The 19,233-nt window shown below is 40.4% G+C and overlaps 1 pseudogene; it reads left to right on the forward strand.

Moving 5' to 3' along the window:
* Positions 1-15,385: 15,385 nt before the first annotated feature.
* LOC123602651 lies at positions 15,386-15,686 on the forward strand (annotated as a pseudogene).
* The last annotated feature ends 3,547 nt before the right edge of the window (positions 15,687-19,233 follow it).

A 19,233-nucleotide genomic window follows, 5' to 3' on the forward strand; every position in this document is an offset into this window, starting at 1 on the left:
ACCTGTGGCATTTCATTGTAAACCCCAACATTGTCCAAAGATGGGAAAATCCCTGAGGCACCAAACACAGAGACAGATTCTTAAATGCTGGTGTTGACAAAGTGAATGACTTTGATGCTGATTAAATAATCTTTTTACTTTTCAGGAAAGCTCCTTATTCTTTGCTATCAATATAAAAGCAGGACATGTTAGCTGAGAGTGCATTAACAATAACTATTGATGATATGTTACTGTAAAACCAGCAAGTTTGAAGAACTGAGTAGTAGTGCTATAACAAAACATTCTTTCCCATCTGCTTGTTTATGTCAGTATGTTTTCTCAGAACTTACAACTATAAAACAACAAATAAGCATAGACTCTATGCTAAAGTCTGTAATTCTTGCAATAAATAATATTCAAATGTGGATACATAAACTTACAGAAAAATTAGTTCTACCCATCTGATTAAGAAGTGCATTGTGGAGCTCCTGGGTGGCTCAGGAGGTTAAGCATCTGGTTCTTGGTTTCAGCTCAGGTCATGATATCGGGGCTTCATGGGTTCAAGTCCCACACTGGGCTCTGGGCTGATGGCGCCTGCTTGGGATTCTCTCTCTCCCTCTCTCTCCCCCTTCCTCCACTCGTACTGTCTCTGTCTCTCTAAAAATAAATAAATAAACTTAAAAAAAAAGAAATGCATTGCTAATAAAATTTTACTTTTCATAATTAATATCGTAATTTGTCATATATTTATATTTCAATCTATGTATCAATAATACTTATAATAACTGAATCCAAAACATTTTTTAATACTTTGAGCCTATGATCACAAAAACCTTAAAAATTTAGATTTAAATGTATATACATATTTTTGTAGTAAAAAAGTTTGATGGGCCTATCCATAGAAGACTTTCAGGCATAAAAATATTTGACATTGGGGCTCAGTCAGTTAAGCGACAGACTTTGGCTCAGGTCATGATCTCATGGTTCATGGGTTCGAGCCCCGTGTCAGGCTCTGTGCCGACAGCTCAGAGCCTGGAGCCTACTTTGGATTCTGTGTCTCCTTCTCTCTCTCTGCCCCTCCCCACTCACACTCTGTCTCTCTCTCTTCCAACAATAGATAAACATTTTTAAAAATTAAAAAATATATATTTGACATTGCAAGGAGGAGGAGTGGGATGAAAATATAGATTTAAGGGAGAAAAATGAAAACTATATTTTCTGCTGTTAAAGAAGAGCTCATCAATGTATTTTTAAAGTAAATGAATGCAGGAATCAAATCGATTTGGTATTTTGCTTCTAATTAATACAATTGAAGTGTCAATTTACACTGTCAGAAATTACATCCTTTGCCAAAATATTTAAATTTATGATTTTAAAAAATAATAACTTTAAAATGTGTGCAGGTGTCAATTGTTTTGTTTTTAAATTATTTGGTGGGCTAATGGAGCAAGAACGTTTGAATGCTGCTCTATCAAATATCTGAGGTCCATACACACACTAAAGAATCTGTGGTTTGGGGCGCCTGGGTGGCGCAGTCGGTTAAGCGTCCGACTTCAGCCAGGTCATGATCTCGCGGTCTGTGAGTTCGAGCCCCGCGTCGGGCTCTGGGCTGATGGCTCAGAGCCTGGAGCCTGTTTCCGATTCTGTGTCTCCCTCTCTCTCTGCCCCTCCCCCGTTCATGCTCTGTCTCTCTCTGTCCCAAAAATAAATAAACGTTGAAAAAAAAAAAAAGAATCTGTGGCTTTTCTGTTTCAAAACTTCTAGTCAAAGAAATGAACACATTGTGATGATATCACATAAAATGTGCCATTTCAGAAAATTATCCAATTAGCATAATTATTGCTCATAACACTTGATATGCAATTAAGTTTTTTTAAATGGCTCTTGTGAAAAATCAACATTCATAAATTCTAAGAACAAATTTTAGAGATTGATATTAAATCCCACGTTAATTCATTCACTCATTCATTCAACAAATGGTTGAACCCCTCTCCTTAGTCCAAGCCTATGGGAGGCTCTGGGAGCACAGCCGGAACAAAACTGTTCAGGTCTCTCTTCCTTGCCAACTTACATTGCAGTGGAGGAAGGCCATCTGTAAACAGGCAAATGCCCAATTAAGATAATTTTGGATTGTGTGAAGTGCTGAGGACAATGAAAACCAAATCAAGGGGCTCCTGGGTGGCTCAGTCGGTTAAGCAAATGGGTTGAGCGAATGACTTCGGCTCAGGTCATGATCTCACAGTTCGTGAGTTCGAGCCCCGTGTCAGGCTCTGTGCTGACGGCGCAGAGCCTGCTTCGGGTCTGTGTCTCCCTCTCTCTCTGCCCCTCCCCCACCCACACTCTGTGTGTGTCTCTCTCTCTCTCTCAAAAATAAATAAACATTAAAAAAAATTTTTTTAAACAAAGAAAACCAAGTGAAGTGATAACAATTAATTGGGAAGTTGGACAGAAGTGTGGGGGGGCGCAAGGGTGACCATGAAACTAATGGAGTTACTTATCTACACAGGCTTCTTCCGAGCCCTGGGGGAATGGTAGCCACTGGTGTGGAGGGTCCCATGTGCACACACATGCCACACCCCCACACATCCCCAAACAAAACACTTAGAATGTCCTAAAGTCTTAGGGCCCATATATGAAAAAAACCTAATAGAGATTTTGACAACAATCTTAAAAATTTACATGCCATTACCGATAATGAGTAGTGAAACCCAAGAAACTTTTCTAAACTCTCAATCATAAATACACATTTCAATCAATGATACTATTCCAAAGACTGAACTATCCTTGTATTCACTGCATAGAGAGATGTGTGACACCATCAATGTCATAGGAAAAGGTGATTGAAGAGTATGGAGCCAAAATTTTATAGTAAAAAATATTATGTCAGGCAGTTCATTAATAAAAACATATGTTCTTTTTCTGGCTTTCCTAACATTTGGGGTATGTGTCAGCTTTTTCATTTTGTCCTTTGTTGTGACTTCTTTTCTTAGTCTTTTTTAAAAATTACTTCATCGTGTTATTTTATTTTTGAAGAGACAGAGCATGTGTGTGAGCAAGGGAGGGGCAGTGGGAGAGAGAGAGGGAGAGAGAGAGAGAGAGAGAGAGAGAGAGAGAGAGAGAATCTTAAGCAGGCTCTAAGCTCAGCACAGAGCCCAATGTGAGGCTCAATCCCATGACCCTGGGATCTTAACCTGAGCCAAAATCAAGAGTTGGACATTCAACTGACTGAGCCACCCAGGTGCCCCCTTTTCTTATTCTAAATAAATATTCACTTTTGTGTGAATTTCTATACTCATAATTTTGTATTCTTTTCCTCAAATTGTATAAGCCTCAGGACTCATAAAACCTGTCTGGCCCCTGGGAAAGCTACTTTCCATGGAGAGATCTGGAAAGCCCTGATGAATTGCAGGGATCTGAATAAGGACAGAGTTCCAGGGAGAAAGGAGTAGTGATAAGGCTTTGAAAGAGGATGGTCTTGTGAGAGGACCAGTGTGACTAGAGCTCATTCAGGGCCTTGGAGGCTGGGGAAGAGGCTTGATCTCATTCTAAATACAATCAAAACCCCATGTGATTCATATGCATGCAGCAGCATCAGTATAAAAATATGTTGAATATTTAAAATAGCCTAAAGTCCTAACATGTATACACTGAAACATCTTCCCACTCATAAAAAATAGAAATCTTAACCTTTTGTGTGAGAAAAGGTTACTACTGCCCCTCAGTGGTAAAAAAGGAAATATTCAGAATAACATGATATCTATCTAGGCTAACGTAAAACAAGCATCCATCAGTGGTGATAAATTCCTTTTTATTAAACAATAAACCAAAATAATCAATTTTATAAAATATTAATTTTAAGGTCATGAAGTTAACATTATAATTTTCAAATTAATCTAAGAATACTGAGCCTGCTAGCTACTTACTAATGAAGAACGCACATGGGGACAGCTCTCTACAATGGCCTTTAATGTGTTCATAGTTCCTTCCTTTCTTCCCTCCCCTCTCCCTAACCTGGTTGCCTTTCCTACTTCCTCCTGCCCTGCCTCCTTCATTCTTCCCTTGCTTTCACCCTTCATTTCTTCCCTTCAAAAGGGTTTATAAGCACCTGCTTTGTGCTAGGTACATGTAAAAAGGTAACCACAATACACATCAGCTTGTGACTTAGCGAGGAAAGCAGACTTCAAGCAAATAATGTATCATTTCTAATTGTCATGTTTGGTAATGAGAGAGAATTTTGGGGGGTCATGGAAGCATCTATCAGGAGACTACACTAGCCTGGGGAGGTAGCAAAAGTCTCTTTGATGAAACGGCCTCAACGGCCTCAACATTGTTACCTCAAGGACAAGTAGGAATTAGGCAGGGGAGGGTGAGGGGAGGAGCTTTCCAAGCAAAGGAACAGCATCTGCAAAGACCACGAGACGGGAAAGCAAACGGTGTTTGAGACACGGAAAGAAAACCAAGCAAGGAAGGAGAGGGGCTAAAAATGAGACAGGGGAGGTAGGTGGGAGTTCTGTCTTGAAGCACCTTGTAGGCCTTGAGAAGGATTTTGGGCTTAATCCTAACAGTGATAGGAAAATGGTAAAGGGTTTAAAAAGTGGGCAAAATAGGACTTTTTGTGTTGCAGGTGACAGAAACCATAGCTCCCTGTCATTGATCCAACTGGCTCCCTAAACCACAGGTAGCCATATTGTTGGGGTTGGTGAGTCCATTCAGAGATAGCTATGCATACACATGCAAATATACCTAGGCATCTTATCATCATGTAATATATGGTAGCACATGATACACGCTGTCTAGAATCTTGTTTTTATTTATTTTTTTTAATGTTTATTTTTGAGAGTGAGAGAGAGAGAGTGTGAGTGGGGGGAGGGGCAGGGAGAGAGGGAGACACAGAATCCGAAGCAGGCTCCAGGCTCTGAGCTGTCAGCACGGAGCCCGATGTGGGGCTCAAACTCATGACCTCTGAGATCGTGACCTGAATGGAAGTTGGACACTTAACCGACTGAGCTACCCAGGCGCCCCTTGAATCTTGTTTTTTATTTTTTAACTTAATAATAGATCTTACCAATTATCCCCTATCAGTATATACAGACTGCCTCATTCTTTTTTTTCTCTGGACTAGATTGTCTGTTGTATGCATGTACCATTATTTATTTAACTAGTCCCCTATTCTGAACATTGAGTTCATTTCTGGGTTTTTGCTACTGCAAGCAATGCCACAGTCAGTGTTCTCACAAGTGTCATTGCCTCCTGTGAAAGAATATCTGCCAGACAAGTTCCTAGAAGTGGAATTTCTGGGTCAAAAAGCATGTTCATTTGTAATTTTGATAGATATGGCCAAAGGCCTTCCCTAGAAATACTATTAGTATATTCAACTAACAAAGTGTTAATACTGCATGTACTACATATACAAGGGTATGACAGATGACAACGTTGTACCTCAGCAGAGTTTTAATTTGTACCTCTTTCATTAAAAATGAACTTGAGCCTCCTTTGATCTGATTAAGAGCCTGTGCTTGTTATGAATTAAAAATTACCTAATTAGGCTGAGAGCAAAACAAAGGCCTAGAGCTAAAAATGATGTTTCATTCATTCAACAAATAGTTTTTGAAAAACAGCTCTTCATAACCACACTCATAACATAGGCACTGATGAACCTAAGATGGGTGAGACTCAGTCCTGTCCCAGATGAGCTCAAGTTTAATGAGGGAGATGGATGTGGAAACATGCAATTAAATGCAATATGCTATTAAAAAAAAAAAAAAAAAAAGGAGGATGGAACGCAGAAATATGAGAGCACAGAAAAGAACAACTAATGTTTATATGCTAGCCACTCACATATGTCTTCTTAGAATGCTTAATTTTTAAAAGGCAGGGAATTGGGGGAAGCAGGTAATTAATTCTTTCTAATTTTTGTAGGGCCTCCTTGGGTTTTTTTTAAAAACTTGGATCTGTGCGTTAGCAAAAACATCCATAACGGCTTTAATAGAACGGGGATTTTTTTTAAGTGTTTGAACTAAAAATGTGCCTGAAATTATAGTTAAGATCTAGAACTACTCTTCGTAAAAGTGTAGTGTGGTTGACACAGTGGGGGAAGTTACCTCAACACACATGATATCGTTTTAAATTCTGAGGCCGCATTCAATTTTACACAGAGCCCACTCCCCTCCGTGCCCCCCAACTTCAACGCCATGTCCCCACCCACCATACCCCCCAGGTTCAATCAAGATGTGTTCTAATGAATGGCTTTTGTCTTCCAGAAACTCTTGGGTGAAAACCAACTTTCTGCTATTAGTTTTATCCCTAGAAAAAGCACTTTGGCACTTACATACTTTTAAATGTTTTGAAATCTGTTTCTCCCTTCTGGTCTTTGCCTAATAGTAAATTAAGTACTCAGTGATACTCAGTGCAAAACGGAACTGGAGACAAAACAGCCTCTTGGCTTCTAAATGGCATGGCAGAATAGCAGAGGATAAAGGTGTTTGGCGCGAAGCGTGGGCCACACATTTTCACTTCAGTTACACATAGGATGAGCTGAGGACTTGAAACGGCCAGAGCAAGAGGGTATCTGTCAGGCCCCAACACCCCAGGGCTTAGGTCACAGTCAGTCCTTCACAGTGCCAGGCTGGGGACTTGGGTTCACACAGATGCAAGTCCATGACTCCGCATCTTGGACCAGCACCAAAGTCTAGCTGTGGGCAGAGCCTCTGTGAACAGGTACTTCTCCCACCTATGGACTTTGCAGATTCATCCCTAGAAATTACGGTATGAGGTCTTCCTCCCAGGATTAACCAAACCTCCAAAAAAGCCAAGCACATGCTCCTAAGGAAATTTTGCTCTTTTTCTGTGAAGTCTGTCTTAACCCTACTTCCCTCAAGATAACTTCTTCCCAAATCACCTGAACACTCTAGATTTCTTGTAGACAAGTTGCAGGTAAAACCAGTATTCCCATCTGGATGCACCCTTATCAGTGGAAGCAGCAATTTCCCCATAATATAGGAATAAGAGTTTTATTGGTATTATAATTCCCTAAGAGCTTTCATTCCACTATCTCAACCTTCTCCACAGGTAGTGTGAGTGTCTATCATCCCATTGTATAGACATAGAACCACTTTTCTTTCCTGGTGATCTACAGTGTATGGAAGCCAGTAAAGACATGACTGGAAAATCTCCTTTATCTGCCATTTCATTTATTCATTCAACAAATGTTTTCCCATTGCAACTATGTGTCAGGCACTACTCTAGGTACTGAGGCTATAGAGGTAAAAATTCATGATCTCTCCTTTCTGTGAGATAGTATCTAGGAAAAGGAGACAAATATTAAATAAGTGCAATAAAATGTCAATCTTGCTGGGATATAGTGGAACCCAAACGAGGGAGAAGTCAATTCTCTGTGTGAAATAGGGAGGGAAAGTTTTAAACAGGAAACAATTCCAACCATTTTGAAAGATGAATAGTGAAGACTGAATGGGAGAGGACATTTCAGAAAGAGAAAGCATGAAAGTAAAATAACATAAATAGGGGCACCTGATTATTCAGTTAAGTGTCCGACTCTTGATTTCGGGTCAGGTCATAATCTCATGGTTCCTGAGTTTGAGTACTACATCAGAGTGCTGTCAGCACAGAGCCTGCTTTGGGTCCTACGTCCACTGCCCCCTCTTTCCCTTCCCCCTCTCAAAAATAAACATTAAAAAAGAAAGAAAGAAAGAAAAAAGAAGGAAGGAAGGAAGGAAGGAAGGAAGGAAGGAAGGAAAGAGAGAGAGAGAGAGAGAGAGAGAGAGAAAGAAAGAAAGAAAGAAAGAAAGAAAGAAAGAAAGAAAGAAAGAAAGAAAGAAAAAGAAAGAAAGGCATACAACCAACCACTTGCCCATACCAGAATTCTGGAAACAATTATTTAGGCATTATCACCTGTCAGTTCATCCTTCAAAAGTCTCCCTTCTCAATCCCAAAGCCACTGCCTCATTTCCAGCCCTTAGCTATTTCCACTTGGATAACAGAAATGGGCTTATAACTTTTTCCCTGCCTGCATGCTCTCCCGCTCCAAAATGCCCTCCACATGGTATAGACCTCCAGAATTCACTTTTAAACATAGTTGTTTCCCAGTCTTTTCCCATAGCTAAAATCCACCTCCCAAGAGTAGCCCAAGCAAGGCCTTTCACTGTCTGGTTCCAGCATAACTTTCCCCCACATCTTCTTATAAATACACTGTGTTTTAGCCACAAAAGGAGACCTTGAAACTTCCCAAACATGACGTGTTCTGTCATGCTCACATCCTTGTCTCATACTAGTTGGAATTCTCTTTTTGCAACCCTTTCTTCCTCCTAAAATCCTTTAAATCCTAAAAATCACCTCCTAAATAAAAACTTGTTCAGTAGCCCCAGGTAAAAATGAATCATTCCTTCTGATGTATTGTATGTATGTTTAAGAACAAGAGCAAATGCCAGAAATAAAAAGGAAGGCATATATAGGAATAATGACATAAAAGTCGAGGTAGGGGGTGGAGGGAATCTGTCTTTAGGTACTAAGGGATTTACATTTTTTCCAGCTTTATTGAGATATAGGCGACATGTAACACTGTGTAAGTTCAAGGTGTACAATATGATCATTTGATACACATATATATTGAAAAATGTTTCCCACAATAAAGTTAACTAACGCAAACTTTACTTCACATAATTATCATTTTTCCTTGTTATGGTGAGAATATTTAAGCTCTATTCTCTTGGCAACTTTTAAGAAAAATGCTCATGGATGTTTTAGAAACACACACACACACACACACACACACACACACACACACACACAGAAATGATTTTTTAACTACAGGTAAGAAGATTGTTTTGACCTAATGAAGAATGTATTGAAGAAGGAAAAACTCGTGAACCCATCTGTTTTGAAAGACTAGAATATCTGAAATTGCGGAAGATTAGGACAAGCATCCTGTGTCAGGTATGACTTAAATTGGGTCAGACTTATGACTGAACTAAAAAGCCCCTTGAGAGTGTTTGCAGCTCAGGAGTCTATGACTAAATGAATTCATTTCTGCAGGACAGTCCTGGGAGTTCCTAGATACAGGGGCGAGGAGGGGACAGATGAGCCCTGCCCTGATAATATTAAAGGTCTCATTCTGTTGCTTTTGAATTTTTAGATAAGAAATAGGAAAATTACATTCACAAAATATCTTGTATGAACCTAAAAATGACCCAGCTGGGCACAGTCAAAGTCTTTGTGGTTGTTTTACACACTGAAGTTAATTGTGCCTACCTATTTATAAAATTGACAGGTGAGAGATTTTACTATTGTGTAACAAAGTAGCAAAATGTTGACATGTGTTCTGTGTGGTTTTGTTGAGTACAGCATATGAATTTATTAAAATTTAGAAAATAATTCTTTTTTTTAATGTGTATTTTTGAAAGAGACGGAGAGCAGGGGAGAGGCAGAGAGAGAGAGAGGGAGATCGAGGATCTGAAGCAGGATCTGTGCTGACAGCAGAGAGCCCCATGCGAGGCTCGAACTCACAAGCCACAAGATCATAACCTGAGCTGAAGAAAGACACTCAACCAACTGCGCCACCCAGGCATCCCAATAATTCCTTTTCTTAAAAGATGTTTATTTATTTATTTTGAGAGAGAGAGAAAGCATAAGCAGGGGTGCGGCAGAGACAGAAGGAGACAGAGAGAATCCCAAACAGGCTCCACACTCAGTGGGGAGCCCAACTCGAACTCATGACCTCGAAAGAATGACCTGAGCAGATATCAAGACTCGGACGCTTAACTGACTGAGCCACACAGGCAGCCCAGAAAATAATTCTTAATTACTATTACTATAAAAAATTCAAAGCATCCAATATCAAAAATAGAATTCTGGAGGAATTTAACTACAGGCAGATCCTCACAGTGAAGTAAAACTATCTACTGAAAATGAGTGTGAAAATATTGTCAATAAGCTGGTGGGGAGGAGGGATGCTCTGCTCCATGTACAACAAACAAATGGTTCTCCTTCATAGACAATTAGTTTATGTGTAGATTTTTTATTGTTATTACTATTAACAGGTTTCAAAAAGTACTATAAGCAACAATTCTCATTTATTGCTGATGGGAATGCAAAACTCCACTTTGGAAGACAGTTTGGCAGTTTCTAGAAAGCTAAGCATACTCTTAACCATATGATCCAGCAATGACAGTCCTTGGTATTTACCCAAATTAGTTGAAAATTATGCCCAAACACTCGATTGTTTATAGCAGGTTTATTCATAATTGCCAAAACTTGGAAACAACCAAGATGTTCTTCAATAGGTGAGTAAATAAGCCATGGAATATCCATTCAATTGACTAAACATTAGCTAGCTTTAAAAAGAAAAGAGCTCTCAAGCCATGAAACGACACAGAGGAAACGTAAATGCATATTGCTAAGTCAAAGAAGCCAGTCTGAAAAGACTACATGTTGTATGATTCCAACTATGTGATATCATGGAAAAGACAAAACTGTTGTGACCATTAAACAATGACTGGTTGCCAGAAACTATGGGGGAGGGAGGGCTGAATAGATGAATGCAGATTTTTATAGGGCAGTAAAACTATTCTGTATGATACCATAATGGTAGATATATGTCATACATTTGTCAAAACCCATCGAATGTAAAACAAAAAGAGTGAACCTACTATAAACTTTAGTTGATAATAATATATCAATACTGGCTCATCAATTGTAACAAATATACCATACTAACACAACTGAGGAGAGAGTAGATAGAAGTGGTACATGGGAAATCTCAATACTTTTTGCTCAATTTTTCTACAAATGTAAAACTGCTTTTAAAAAAGTCTATTAATTTTTAAAATAACTATAACAATAGAAGAATAGGTAAAGCTTAAGAATTATTTTAAAAAAGAACTTTAAATTATTCAAATAAAAATGTAAGTGGCTGATACGCAACAAAAATCTTGAATGTTACTGGTAACACAAATGACACAACTACAAATGATACTGAAATACTATTTCTCCTATTAACTTTGAAAAGGTATTTTAGGGGCCCCTGGATGGCTCAATCAGTTGAGTGTCTGACTCTTGATTTCAGCTCAGGTCATGATCCCAGGGTTGTGGAATCGAGCCCCACATTAGACTCTGTGCTGAGCATGGAGCCTGCAGTCTACTTAAGATTCTCTCTCCCTCTGCTTCTGCCCCTGTCCTCAACTCACACACATGCACTCTCTCTCTCTAAAATTAAAAAAAGTTGGGGCGCCTGGGTGACTCATTTGGATGAGCTGAAGACTTCAGCTCAGGTCGTTATTTCATGGTTCACAAGTTCAAGCCCCAACTCGGGGTCTGTGCCAATGGTGCAGAGCCTGCCTGGGATACTCTCTCTCCCTCTTTCCCTTCCCCTCCCCCACTTGCTTTCTCTCTCTCTTTCTCAAAATAAATAAATAATCTTTATTTTAAAAAATTAAAATTAGAGACGCCTGGATGGCTTAGTCAGTTAAGCATCTGACTCTTGATTTCGCTCAGGTCATGATTTCACAGTTGTGGGATCAAGCCCAACATCAGGCTCACGCTGACAGCATGGAACCTGGTTGGAATTCTCTCTTTCTCTCTCTCTCCCTCTCTCTCTCTCTCTCTCTGCCCCTCCCCCTGTCCTCTCTCTCTTTCAAAATAAATAAGCAACTTTTAAAAAATTAAAATTTAAATTTAAAAAAGGTATCTTAAAGTATTTTAAGTAAAATGGAACTGCATTTTTGTACACTGTTGATGGAAATGAAAAATCATGACAGCTTCTCTGAAAAGCAGTTTGACAAGAATCTCAAACAGCTTGACTGAGTACTTCTAGGAATCTATACCGTGTGTGTGTGTGTGTGTGTGTGTGATTTTACAAAGATGAAATTTTGTAAAAACAAAGGAATGGCTCAATAAGTTCATATAATGACATTATGTAGTGAATAAAAACTATGTTTTTGAAGAATATTTAAAAATGGAAAAATGTTCAACCTATGATTTTAAAATAGGAATGTCTTTATTGGTTTTTCTGCTGTGTTGTTGAAAGATTTTTAAATGCCAATAAATAGATTATACCTCAATAATGTTTTGCAACATGCTTTTTTTCACCTGATAACATATAACAGGATTCCTTCTATGAATGTATACATCTAGATTATCCACATTATCTTTCATCTTTTTAAAAAGTTTCATAGTATTTTCTTGGGTGCATGTACTGAAAACCAGTTAAGATGTTTTAAATTTAGTTTTTAGATTAATTCATTCTACACACACACACACACACACACACACACACACAACACCTTCAAACTACTTTTAGATTGAAAGGATATCTTTGATAATTTCAATCACTTCATTTGCCAACACAGAATTTAATTTGCTTTATAGACCTAGGCACTTTACCTGACATTTTCTCCATATGCACCATCTGCCCATCAAGCAGATAGCTAAAAGTTTGTTTTCCTTAAAGATTTTAAAAAATGTCTTTCAGGCGTGCCTGGGTGGCTCAGTCAGTTAAGCGTCTGACTTCAGCTCAGGTCATGATCTTGCAGTCAGTGAGTTCAAACCCCGCATCAGGCTCTGTGCTAACAGCTCGGGGCCTGGAGCCTGCTTCGGATTCTGTGTGTGTGTGTGTGTGTGTGTGTGTGTGTGTGTGTGTCTCTGCTCCTCCCCCACTTGCACTGTATCTCTCTCTGTCTCTCAAAAATGAATAAGCGTTAAAAAAACATTTAAAAAAAATGTCTTTCATGTCTTTCAGTTAACTTTTCAACAAGCCCAGCAAGGTTCACCTGTGTGTCATAATTTTAGGGATATTTCTGCCCAATTTCTAAGTTTGTCCATTTGCTCTAAAACCTGAAAGACTTTGATCAAGAATCAAAGCCATTTGGTGCACCTGGGTGGCTCAGTCAGTTGAGCTTCCAACTCTTGATTTCAGCCCAGGTCATGATCTCTTGGTTCATAGAACCCAGCCCCATGTTGAGCCCCCAGGATCAAGCCTTCTTGGAATTCTCTCTCTCTGCCACTCTCCTGCTTGCATGCGAGTGCACTTTCTCTCTTTCTCTCAAAATAAATAAACTTTGAAAGGAAAAAAAAGACCTATCCCCAGAGGAAAGTAGAGCATTTACTTAAATCCACTCTAAAATAGTCTTTCTCCTGGTGCTCCCCTCTCTACTCAATGTCCACACAAAGATGACTCACAAATTTATATCCCCAGCCCAAGCCTCTGTCTCCTCAGGCATCAAAGTTGATTATACAACTGGCAGCTTACCTTGGCCTCTTAGGGTTCTCAAGATGTTCAAGTCTAATGAAGTCATGCTTTCACCACTTCCCACATCCACCAATTCCCCTAACCTGGTTTCCTTCTGTAGCCCCCACTTCAGTGAACTAGTCATTCAGTTGAAGGAGCCTGAAAGCCAGAAGTCATCCATGATACCTCCCTCTCTCTCACCTCCATGCTCAAACCAGCCCCCAATCCGGTCAAAATTATGTTTTCCTCCATCTTCTCCACCTTCTTAACCAAGCTTTGTCTATTTTTTTAATGTTTATTTTTATAAAATAAACAGAGAGAGCACATGTGGGGGAGGGGCAGAGAGAGAGGGACAGAGGCTACATAGCAGGCTCTTTGCTGACAGCAGAGAGCCTGATGCAGGGCTCGAACTCAGGAGATGTGAGATCATGACCTGAGCTGAAGTCAGATGCTCAACTGATGGAGCCACCCATGCACCCCAAGTTTTGTCCATTTTAAAAACCTCCTAACCAGTCTACCTGTATCCCTTTTAACCCCAGTCAAACCTATTCAACATTACAGCAAAAGCAAAAAAAAAAAAAAAAAAAAAAAGAAAAGAAAAAATATATATATATTTGTTTTTTGTTTGTTTGTTTTTTTATATGAGAGAGAGAGAGAGAGTGAAAGTGCACAAGCAGGGGAGAAGGACCGAGGGAGGGAAAGAGAATCCTAAGCAGGCTTCACACTCAGCACAGAGCCCGATGTGGGGCTTGATCCCACAACCCTGGGATTATGATATGAGCCAAAATCAAGAGTTGGACCCTCAACCAACTGAGCCACCCAGATGCCCCAAAAGAAAACTTTAATACATATTATACCCCTTGACTCTCTATGATTACAGAGTCTTTGCATATACTGTTTCCTTGACTTGAATCATTCTTCACTCTTTCATAACTCCAACTCCTTCACATTTCTGCTGAAGCATCATTTTATAGGGAAACTTTCCTTGGTACTTATGACCAGGTGAAATCCTCCCCATCTCCTAGTACTTTGTATATCTCCTTCCCAGTGCTCATCAACTTATCTTACATATATTTGTGTTATTATATTCTGCCCCTCACTAGACTAAGCCAAAAAGGCATGGATTTGTCTAATTTCTTCTCCGTATTGTATCCTATCACCTAGCTTAGTGTCTGCTACATAGCAGTTGCTCAAAAAATATTTACTGGGTAAATGAATGCATAAACTAAAATATAACCAACATCAAATCCTTTCCCCAAAATAAGTCTTTAAATAATTTTTTTTTTTCAACGTTTATTTATTTTTGGGACAGAGAGAGACAGAGCATGAACGGGGGAGGGGCAGAGAGAGAGGCAGACACAGAATCGGAAACAGGCTCCAGGCTCTGAGCCATCAGCCCAGAGCCCGACGCGGGGCTCGAACTCACGGACCGCGAGATCGTGACCTGGCTGAAGTCGGACGCTTAACCGACTGCGCCACCCAGGCGCCCCCCCAAAATAAGTCTTTATGACAGACAACAACCAGAAGGAGAATAAAGCATCTTCTTGAATGAAAGAACATATTAAAAAAAGAAAACCCCAGGACACCTGGGCGGCTCAGTCGGTTGGGCATCCCGCTTTGGCTCAGGTCATGATCTCAAGGTTTGTGAATTCAAGCCCGCATCTGGCTCTGTGCTGACAGCTCGGAGCCTGGAGCCTGCTTTGGATTCTGTGTCTCCTTCTCTCTACCCCTCCCCAGCTTGCACTCTGTCTCTCTTTCTCAAAAATAAATAAACATTTAAAAATTTTAAAAACTGGGACGCCTGGGGGGGGGGTGCTCAGTCAGTTGAGCTTCTGACTTCGTGTCAGGTCATGATCTCACTGTCCACAAGTTCGAGCCCCGAGTCTGGCTCTGTGCTGACACCTCAGAGGCTGGAGCCTGCTTTGGATTCTCTCTGCCCCTCCCGCACTCATGCTCGTGCGCGCTCTCTCTCTCTCTCTCTGTGAAAAATAAACAAACATTAAAAAAATTTTAATTAAAAAAAAAAGAAAGAAAACCCCAATCGCTGTGACCTACTCACACAGCACGTCACAGCAAATGGGGTTTTCTTTTTCCTTCCTTTCTTTCTTTCTTTCTTTCTTTCTTTCTTTCTTTCTTTTTAAAAAAAATTTTAATGTTTATTAGGCAGCTATGTCTGATCGCGGCAGGGGCGGGAAGGGCCTGGGCATGGGGGGCGCCAAGCGCCACCGCAAAGTGCTGCCCGTCAACATCCAGGGCATCACTAAGCCCGCCATCTGGTGGCTGGCCCAGTTTGGCGGCGTCAAGCGCCTCTCTGGCCTCATCTAGGAGGAGACCTGGGGGGTACTCAAGGTCTTCCCGGAGAGGGTAATCCCCGACGCTGTCAGCTACACAGAGCATGCCAAGCGCAAAACAGTCACGGCCATGGAGGTGGTCTACCTGCTCAAGCACCCTCTATGGCTTTGGGGGCTAAAACTTCATCACCCTTTTTTCTCCAAATAAAGGCCTTTTTCAGGGCTGCCAAAAAAAGAAAAAAGAAAAAACCCTGGCACATAGTAGGTTTACAATTTTGTAAAAAATTCACCTGCTTTAAAGCTTTCATACAGCCAATATCTGCATTCTGTTCTATGTACCATAGGCCCCCATTATCCACAGGTATATATTCCAAGACCTTCCAGTGGATGGCTAAAACTGCAGATAGTACCAAACCTTATATATATCCTGGTTTTTTTTCTTTTTTTCTAATGTTTATTTATTTTTGAGAGACAGAGTGCAAGTGGAAGACAGGCAGAGAGAGGAAGACACAGTATCTGAGCAGGGTCCAGGCTCTGTGCTGTCAGCACAGAGCCAGAAGGGGGGCTCCAATTCTCGAACCAAACCATGAGATCATGACCTGAGCCAAAATCGCACGCTTAACCGACTGAGCCACCCAGGCACCCCTATACTGTTTTTTTTCTTATATATACATACCTATGATAAAGTTTAATTTATAGGGGCGCCTGGGTGGCTCAGTCGGTTAAGCGTCCGACTTCAGCTCAGGTCACGATCTCGTGGTCCGTGAGTTCGAGCCCCCTCCCCGTCGAGCCCCCCGTCGGGCTCTGGGCTGATGGCTCAGAGCCTGGAGCCTGTTTCCGATTCTGTGTCTCCCTCTCTCTCTGCCCCTCCCCCGTTCATGCTCTGTCTCTCCCTGTCCCAAAAATAAATAAACGTTAAAAAAAATTTTTTTTAATAAAAAAGTTTAATTTATAAATTTAGAGATTAACAATAATTAATAATAAAATAGAACAATTATAACAATATTCTATTATGAACGTTATTTGAATGTGGTCTCTCTGTTTCTCTCAAAACATCTTGTCTGACTGCACTTACCTTTTCTTCTTGTGATGATATGAGATGGTAAAATGCCCATGTGATAAGATGACAGTGAGGTGAATGTTGTAGGCATTATGATGGAGCGTTAGTCTGCTCTTGACCTCCTGATGATTCATCCGGAGTACCGTCTGCTTCCAGACCACACTTAACTGAGGGAAACTAAAACGCAGAAAGCAAAACTGCAGATAAAAGGCAACTACTGTACTTATGGAGAGCAGGACCAAAGCAATGCACTTTGCTTCCAGGATGCTAATAAATGAAGTGTTGTTGTCTTTCTGTTTCTGCTTCCTGAACATTTTTTGCTTTGTGTAAATTTACGTAACTACACAAGATGTATTAGGCCAAGTGGAAGAAAAAGTTGCAAGGATTTCCACTTTGCAAATTGGGCAGGATGCCTGGAGGGACAAAATTAAGGTCTTCCCATTAAGTGAATACCCAGTTGTCTAGTCTTAAGGCTCAGATAAAGTATCTACTAGAAAAGGAGCCATCTCTAACTATGAGCCAGAAAATTCAGGATTTCAAGTTTAGCCTTCTCAATGTGTGCATAAGACACTCAGAGGGTTAGAAGATGAAGTATTAATCTCCAAGAGTTCAGTTAAGGACACATCCCAATAAGGAAAAGCTGTGGGGCTTCCAATTGTTTTATAAAAACAGTGTTAAGATAATTGTTTGGCACTCGTTTGCACATGACAGATTCATGACAATTCGTTTCTTTAAATATGAAGCCCCAAATCACCTCTTCTAAAATTACGTTTCTTACCAACATCACTTAGTAACTACACGCAGGAATGAGCACAGGCCTGGAGGCAGTACTCACAGATCTCCTGAATTAACGACATGTTCTTCCATTTACAAGAATCCGGCTCAAGACACTGAGTTCTTGTCCCATTTCTCTAGCACTAATTAGCTCTGTGGCTCTCACGTGGTCTTGGTTCTTCACACGTATAATGATACGATTGGATTTTTTAAGTCTTTAAAGTTCCTTCTAGTTCTAAATCCTTTGATTTGTGCCAGAATCACTGCCGGTGAATTAGACTATTTAGATACCAACTAGGTCTGCAGTCCCAGGAGCATTTGAAGCAGAGGCTGCCGGCTCTTTGGAAGGACCGACTCATAAGAGGAATTTATGCTGCCTTAACAAAGTGAGCAGAGGAGAAACCTGTCCTTTCTACACAAGCACATAAGCAGCTTCCACGTTGGGGTGCCTAAGTGGCTCAGTTGGTTGAGTGTCCAACTCTTGATTTTGGCCCAGGGTCGTGGGATTGAACCCCGTGTCAGGCTCTGCCCTAACAGCACAGAGTCTGCTTGGGATTCTCTCTCTCTCCCTCTCCATGCCCCTCCCTACCTCATGCACTCTTTCTCTCTCTTTCAAAATAAATGCAGCAGGAGAAAAAAAGCAGTCTGGGCAAGGCCACCATACTGACAAGGAGGCAGTTTTGTCCCCAAATGGCTCTGACCAGATTTCCCCTCACTCCAATCTCAGCAGGCAGGCCATTGATCTCATATGCCTCATATGCAGCCATGACTCACAGGACTCAACAGAAGAATATCAAGTTTTCCATGCCATACTCAACATGTTATTCATCAGCCTTCTCTGCAGTAAAAAAAAAAAAAAGTATTCTCAGGGCGCCTGGGTGGCTCAGTCAGTTGGGCATTTGACTCAGGATTGTGAGTTTAGGCCCTGAATTGGGCTCCACACTAGGCATGAAGCCTACCTACAAAAAAAAAAAAAAAAAAGTATTCTCTTGAGTTGAGTAACCCTCTGGCAGAGTTATCCCACAACAGAAGGTGTCAGGGGCAGAGAAATACCTCTACAAGGACTTCTTCAAATAGGAAGCATAAATTCAAGCTGCTCCAATCACTTTGTGCTTCCTGTGCTCTCCTTTCAGAGAGGAGGGATGATTTTTTATTTTTCCAGTTGTCTGCCTTGTCCCTCTACGAGGCTTTACCGTGGATAGGAACACCAAGGTCATCTTCTAGATCTATAGGAAAGTTCTATTTGTTCAACTAACCTACAAGAAGTTTCTAAATTCAATGTCTTTGCCTTGTTTTATAAATGATAAATAGATCGCCTGGCTCAGGATACTTTTTTCAAAATGTTACACAAAATAAAATATGTCAAAATTATTTTCAAATTTCATATATATAAACATGTACTCTCTAAAACGTAGCAAGATGCTGTCAAAGTGTAATTTGCTTAAGAGCAATTTCTAAATTGAGATTTGTGCTTGGCTATAATATACATTTGTCATTTCTTGGACAAACTTTTCTTGTCAACTCCCTACTGTTTTATTTGAATCAAAAATTGGGGGCCCCTGGGTGGCTCAGTCAGTGGAGCATCTGACTTCGGCTCAGGTCATGATCTCCCAGCTTGTGAGTTCAAGCCCCACATCCGACTTGCTGCTGTCAGCCTCTCAGCACAGAGCCTGCTTGGGATCCTCTGTCTCCCACTCTCTCTGCCCCTTCCCTGCTTGTGCTCTCCCTCTCTCTCTCTCAAAAATAAATAAAACATTTTTTTAAAAATTGACTTTCATCTTAAATAGATATGATCAAAAGATTTTTATGTTTTGAAATTCCACAATATGAACTCATCCTTTTACTATCCAGTCCTACAACTTACCTGGAGTACTTTTAGCCTAAGCCAATCT

The sequence above is a fragment of the Leopardus geoffroyi genome, chromosome A1, assembly GCF_018350155.1.
Source record: "Leopardus geoffroyi isolate Oge1 chromosome A1, O.geoffroyi_Oge1_pat1.0, whole genome shotgun sequence".
Taxonomy (NCBI): domain Eukaryota; kingdom Metazoa; phylum Chordata; class Mammalia; order Carnivora; family Felidae; genus Leopardus; species Leopardus geoffroyi.